This window comes from Lathyrus oleraceus, chromosome 6 (genome assembly GCF_024323335.1).
Source record: "Lathyrus oleraceus cultivar Zhongwan6 chromosome 6, CAAS_Psat_ZW6_1.0, whole genome shotgun sequence".
Lineage (NCBI taxonomy): Eukaryota > Viridiplantae > Streptophyta > Magnoliopsida > Fabales > Fabaceae > Lathyrus > Lathyrus oleraceus.
In genome coordinates this window covers 85,475,740-85,483,229 of record NC_066584.1, presented here as the reverse complement: position 1 = coordinate 85,483,229, position 7,490 = coordinate 85,475,740, and positions in this window count along the sequence as shown.

Below are 7,490 nucleotides of genomic sequence, written 5' to 3'. Positions count from 1 at the left end.
AGGAGGATATTTCCTTTTTCTCCTAAGTTTTTTAGTTGGGTAACACCATCACTTAAGGATTCATAGAGGCTGGCGAAGATCATTTCGCTCAAACAAACGTCGTGACCATCATGTAGTTAATTTTCCAGAGTAAGGTATTTCTTGACCACCTGCAGTGATTTCGAGCAGAAAACGCAATGGGATAACCATAAAACCAAGAAGGTAGTATGTTCCACGTCTGAGACGGTTTCAATGTCCTTATCATGATAATGGGCTATATGGGTCGAATAAGTAACCCTAGAAGTGGAGAAGGCAATGGAGTCCTCAGAGTCTATATCTGGGTCGTAGGTGTGTCCAGTCGGTTTTAGCCTTGTGATAGCGGCTACGTCGAAAAGAGTTGATGTAACCATTCCACAAGGAAGGTGGAAGGTATAGTGGGTTCTATCCCAGAAGTACAAGTAAGATACTAATAAGGATAAACTATACTCTAATCTTACCTTCGCCAACATGATTAAGTCATAGATTCCCATATTTTTCCAGGTTTGGGCTTTGGCTTTCTCTATTTTGTTTAGCCAGTTTATGTAATCAGTTGAATCTTTAAATGAAGGAGTTGCATGGAAAACCCTAAAACTATTATTCATGAACCTAAGGTCTATAGGTTCATCTGTTGATGATTGAGGTTCCTCAGTAGTGCTAGCCCTATGTTTTTTGGACAGTTCTATGGGTTTGCATTTTTGGTAAGTGGGGAAGAAATCCCTAAGTTTGTTAGGATCAGTATTTAAATCAGGCAAAGGTACAAGTAAAGCGTTAGTTTTTCCATAAACAGTAACAAGAATAAGTACCTGAGATTCATATATTTTCCGTTGTTCTTCGGTCTTGGGTTCAGGAATGTGTTGTTGGTTACCTCTCATTACTCGACCAGGGAGCATGGTGAAAGGGGGAAAGTCTGAGATCTTTTGTGGGACCTTCGTGGATTTGATAGAAACTTTAGCAGCTTTGATGGTCTCTTTGGAAGCTTTTCCGGAAGTAGCCATTGTTGTTGAGAGTTTGAAGAAAATCTGGGTTTTGTTTTGAGTTTGTTTTTGGAAGAAGATGAAAAGATTAAATGCTTAAGGGTTTTCAGAAAGCGTAAAAAGGAGAAATGAACAAGAAGTGCGCCTTTTATAAGTTTTTTTGGAAGAGAAACGATTCAAATCAGCATTAATGGTTGCAAGTGAGTGGGACATGTGTCTCTCCATGATTACATAGTGGAACGGTGGTAATTAATGCTTAATCCCATGATACACCATTATTTTTACTTGAAATAATTTAATCAGTTCTTTATTTTCAAAATTGCACTTTTACCCAGAAGTTTATCTTTACTGCCATTTACTTTCGATTTACAACATTCTTTTTCCCCTCTTTCACTTTATATTTTCATTAAATCTTTTAACAAACCATTGCTGGTATGAACACCGTCGAAGTATTTATGTTCATTAGAGTTCACCTTTAAAAACAGTTAGCACCTGTCCTAGGATCAATTTGGTCGATCCTGTAAGTAACCAAATCAAGTAATTTGAAAGATCAACCAATTTTCACGGTAAACACGCTTATGCTCATTTGCAATGCATGCATGTGCTAATGGATAGGATACCTCTTTTGATTGACAATTGGATTCGTTACTTCAAATGACACATAAATAATAAAAGATGATTATTTCAGTAATTAATTTGAAGAAAAAAAATATTTTAATATTTAATTGAAAAAGGTGGTTTTAAAAAAAAATCAATTTGAGTACTCTTTCGATTAAAAGTATAAACCATTAGGTTGATTTTTATCCAAGAGATTTATGACTATGTACAAGAACATCCTATTTGATGATGAAATAATTACGGAACTCTATGATATTAGTATCATAGTTACATATTATACATTTAAGTTTATTACATTTTCCTTAAAATATTTATATTTTGTTCAATTGTGTGCTTTAATTTTTTTCTTTTATCCCAAATTAATTAATTAGACTCGATGTGAAGCACTCCTATGTCATTTTAGTACACATAGATATATGATTCTATGATTTCACTTACAAAGTTACAATGTACTTTATACAATGAATATATACTCCTATTTTTAAAATAAATTTATATCTCATTTTAGTATCCATCTGTAATACTAAAATGAGTAATGTTATTACACCAATATTTATACGATAAACAATATTTTTTTTAAAAATAAAATAATATAAAAAATTTATTTTAAATAAAAAATATTTTTAAAAAACATTTTTTAAAATTAATTTTATAACAAAAATATAATATTTTTATTAATCAATTGTATTATTGTATTAACCATAAAAATATATGTTATTAACCACATTTTTTCCGGATAGTTTATTAACCAATTTCACTATTTTATTAATCAATAAAATACATAATATTGATCAAATTTTGATATTAATTTATAATATTGACCTATTTTATTTTACTATTTATAGTTTTTAATTTTTAAAATTTACTAATCAAATTTTAAATTAATTTCAAAACTTGGTTAATATTATGTATTTTATTAATTAATAAAGTTGTGAAGTTGGTTAAGAAGCTATCAGAAAAAAAATGGTTCATAACATATACTTTTGTGGTTACTTCAATAATAAAATTGGTTAATAAAAAATATTATATTTTTGTTATAAAATTAATTTTTAAAAAAATATTTTTTATAAATATTCTTTTATTTAAAATAAATTTTTAATATTATTTTATTTTAAAAAACACTATTCACCATATAAATACAGTGAAGAATATTTGGTGTAAGTATTGGTGTAGGATGTTGGTGTAAGAATATCATTACTCTTAGTATTGAGCTCTTACCTTTTTTTTATAATTTATATAAGGAGATTTTACTTCATACCCCTACACTTATACCAATACCCCTACAGTTTTATAAAAATACCAATTTTACCCTTAATTATTTTAAACCAATTTACCATTTCATTTTTAACCATTCAATTGAGACTTCCGAAAATTACACTATCCATCCTCGTACCGGAACTCATTGAAAAAGACATTCGATATGTTTTTTTTCAAACCGGAAGATTTTGTGAAAGACATCTGGAACACTGCAAAACGTATACCGAAAGAGTTACTTGAAGAGTTCCGGTTCTTTTTGAAAAAAAAACGTTCTGGAACACTTATCATATGTGTTCCGATTAACAAAGTGACATACACCGGAACTCTTCCTTGAAGACTTCCGGTATTCTATTTCTGTAATTTGGAACTCTTCGTTAAAGACTTCCGGTTTGCATTTTTAATTATTTTTTTAACTTTTTTTTTTTTGTGAAGGTATGTAAAATCTTCCCAAAATATGTGTAGATACTTCAGATATGTTTTTAACCACTCAAAGATTTGGTACACGAGAAGAGTTGATCAGATGAATTAAAGAGGTTGGAATCGATAATAAAGTAACTGTTATTATCACTCGTTTAGATACTGAAACAAGCAAGAGAGGGAGAAGTAACAAATTAATATTTGGTTGTGATAAAGGTGGGAAACACCAGGATACTGATAGTGGAACCCAAAGTGCATCCAAGAAATGTGGATGCCCATTCAAAATCAGGTCGAGTCAGGCGAAAGATGGGTCTGGTTGGAAGATTGATGTAAAATGTGAGGTTCATAATCATGGTTTACCTGATAGATTAGAAGGTCATTCCTTTGTTAGTAGGTTGACCACAGATGAGAAGTAACATGTCGCTGATTTGACAAAGAGACATGTACCACCTAGACACATATTGCTTCCCTTGCAAGACCGAGATCCAGAGAATGTCACTCGGATTACGCAAATATACAAGCATAAGAGTATGATAGAAAAAGAGATAAAAGATCCTAGAAGTGAGATACAATATTTGTTTAAGCTTATTGAGGATGCAACTATGTGTATTGGAGTAGAAAAAATGATGACTCAGAAGTTGTGAGAGAGATATTTTGGGCCCATCCTGATTCATTTAAGTTGTAGAATATTTTTCCTACTGTGTTAGTTATGGATATCACCTACAAGACAAAAAAATATAGACAACCTTTATTTGAAATTGTTGGCATGACATCAACCGAGTTGACTTTTGTTGTCGCATTTGCGTATATGGAGTCTGACCAGACAGAGAATTTTTGCTGGGTATTGGAGAAACTTAAAGAATTGTTTGTGAAGAAAGATTTGTGTCCACAAGTGATTTTGACAGATATAGATCTTGTTTTGAGAAAAGCAATTGAAATTGTGTTTCCCAGGTCGATTAATTTGCTAAGTAGATTTCACATTAACAAAAACGTTGGTGCAAAATGCAAACAATATATGGTGAATGACATGCAAAAGACGATAGACACATTATGGATGGAAGTTGTTTGGGCTAGTGATGTGGTTGAGTATGGTCAACGATTGCATCAACTTGAGCAAACATGTGTTGATTATAGTGGATTTATTAATTATGTGAAAGACACATGGTTGACTCCACATAGACAGAGATTTGTTGGAACATCGATTAATCGAGTTCTACAGTTGGGTAACACGACGACTAATCGGTATATGTTATATTTTTTACTATGTATTTTTTTTATATGTGATATTTTTAATATTTCCAATATGTTATTTTTAGGGTTGAATCTGCTCATTGGAAGTTAAAGTAGATGTTAGGAAATAGTATAAGTGACATGGTCAAATGTTGGGAAGCTATGAATAACAACTTGAGGTTACAACTGGGCAACATTAGAGCTTCTTTTCAAAAAAAAATTTTACGAAGTTGAGCACGCGCACATAAGTCCATTTTATGGTAATTTGCGTGGTTCAGTGTCTCGAGCTGCTTTGAGACGTATTGTTAAAGAGTTATTGAGAGTTGATTATGTTGGAACTAATAGACAAATATGTGGTTGTACTCTTAGAACATCTTATGGGTTACCTTGTGCTTATGAATTAGGAAGATACGCACTAGGTGGTATACCGATACCCATAGATGTTGTTCATGTTCATTGGAGGAAACTAACTATGGAAGTTGAGTTAGAGGTAGGTGCAGATGATGGATCATAGGGGGATATGACTCGTACAATAGATGAATTATGGAAACGGTTTAGATCATTAGATGTTGTTGGGAAAAGGGCATTAAAGAGTAGGGTTTGTGAACTTGCATACCCCACAATGACTTCATTGTGTCCACCACCTGAGAAATTAAAAACCAAAGGAGGAGTGAAGAAGAAAGGAAAAAAAACCAGCAGGATATAATGTTTATTGGGACCCGTCATATCATGAGTATGTTGATAAGACATCTTAATCTTCACAAAGACAATCTCAACCATAACAGACTTCGAAGAAGTTAAAATTATCAAAGAAGCAACCACAATCAAAGAAACATTTCACTCTTCAATTTCCTAATAATATTAGGTCATACATTGAAGATGTAGTTAATGTTGTATCAGATGGTAATTGTGGATTTAGAGTCATTTCATCATTGCATGGATATGGTGAGGATGGTTGGTCAATGGTTCGCTGAGACTTGGAGTTGGAAATAATAGACAAGGATATGTCAACTTTGTATGACAAGTTATTTTGTAATCGGTTGGCAGAAGTGAGAGAATCTTTGATGATAGAATCCTTTGGTTCACAGCCACTAGGAAAATGGTTGACTCTACCAGATATGGGTTACTTGATATCAAATCGCTATAATATTGTACTTGTCTATTTAGGCAATCCGTGCATGACTTTCTTTCTTATGACAAGTTCACATTCACCAAATGTCTCCATTTATTGCATTGGTTTTGTTAACCAAAATCATTGGGTTCAGGTACGTATTTTATTTTATATGGCTTGCTGTTTTAATTATTTTACTTATTTTAATTTATTAAATATATGTTTTAATTATTGTTTTCAGGTAAACATGAAAGAGGGGTTTCCGTTTCCACCGGTCACATTAGATTGGAAGAAGTTTTGTTGTCCAACAGCAACGTCTTGGATGTTAGGATTTACAGGACGTCTACAACATTGGCAATTACTTACGCATATATTAGCATGAATATGTAATCAAAACATGAATATTATATTATATCTATTTTATTAGATTCAGTTCTAAAAGTTAATACATAAATCAATGTGAACAAAAAATATGCAAGGCTTCAAATGAATCAGCAAACTGCGGATCTTCCTCTTCGGCATTAACTTGTCTCAGATAACGATGAATCAATGTAGATACACGAGTGAAATTCTGGCTTAGTCAGAATTCAGATGTTCTACTCCAAGTCATGACATCTGATCTAACCTTGTAATTTATACAACAAGACAGTTATTAACCCCTGTACTAATATGCACACGTTCACAGATGTCACGACATCTCATTCTATTTCACCCTAGAATGGATGAACACCTGGTTTTGTGCATCAGGAAGAAGGACTCAACAGAGATCTATCCTAGTTCTCACTTCTGTTGTTTTCTTACACAGTTGTCAACATGATGTCTTACTGTTGATTTTGGACATCATCTATTACATTGTTCCAGTGTGTTTTTCTTTTACATGTATTTCCTGAATGAACACGTTAATCTAATTACCACTTATTAGATTGCTAACAACTAGGCTATTTGTTAGGTTCATTAATTGTAGGTTAGTAGTTGGTTTCCTGGATTTTAGCTCAGCTGTTGAATCCCTGAAGAATAGCCTGAGAAAAATACTGAAACAGAAAAACCAATTAACCTACACTTTAGCACATGCTGTTGGGAATAAATGTCACAACATTCAGTTCAACAGTCAGAACATATGCTGGTTCTGTTATGTTCCTGGAAACGTACTGTGCTAAGTTTGCAGTACTGTAAACGACCAACTAGTCTCTACTTCAGTGTCAGCTTTCAGTATCAACTGTCAACACATCCAGTGTGACAGTTTCACAATGATCCTTCGGCCAGGTCTGTTATCCTTGAAAAGAACAGACTTAAATAAATACTGAACTGAAATCAACCTGCTTATTATACGCTGTCACTGATGAATGTTACAACATGCTGATTGACATACAACCAGAAGGCTATATATCAGATCTGTTATCATCTTGATAAGCTAACTGGAATACCAGCTGAGTTATGACAGTAATAAACACATGCAGAAGGAAAACAAACACAGGAAATTGTTAACCCAGTTCAGTCCAACATGACCTACATCTGGGGGCTACCAAGCCAGGAAGAAGATCCACTATTAGCAGTATTAATTCAGAGTTAAACTCCCCCGTTTACAACTCTTCACTTAATCCCTACCCAATGCAATCTATACCTAGGAACTCCTAGATAGAAACCTCCAGTTTCCATTCCTATCACTACAAATACAATGTAATGTTACCACACCTTGAACTTGCTTCACAGCTTCATTCAAGAACAAAATCACTCTTGCCTACAGGCTTTAAGTTACAAATACTCTCAACTTTTACCACTGAGAAACACATGGTAACCTTCCCACAGACTGGGAGGTTTACCTTACACACACCCCTAAATTTTCATTCTAAGAGGCTTACAAAAAC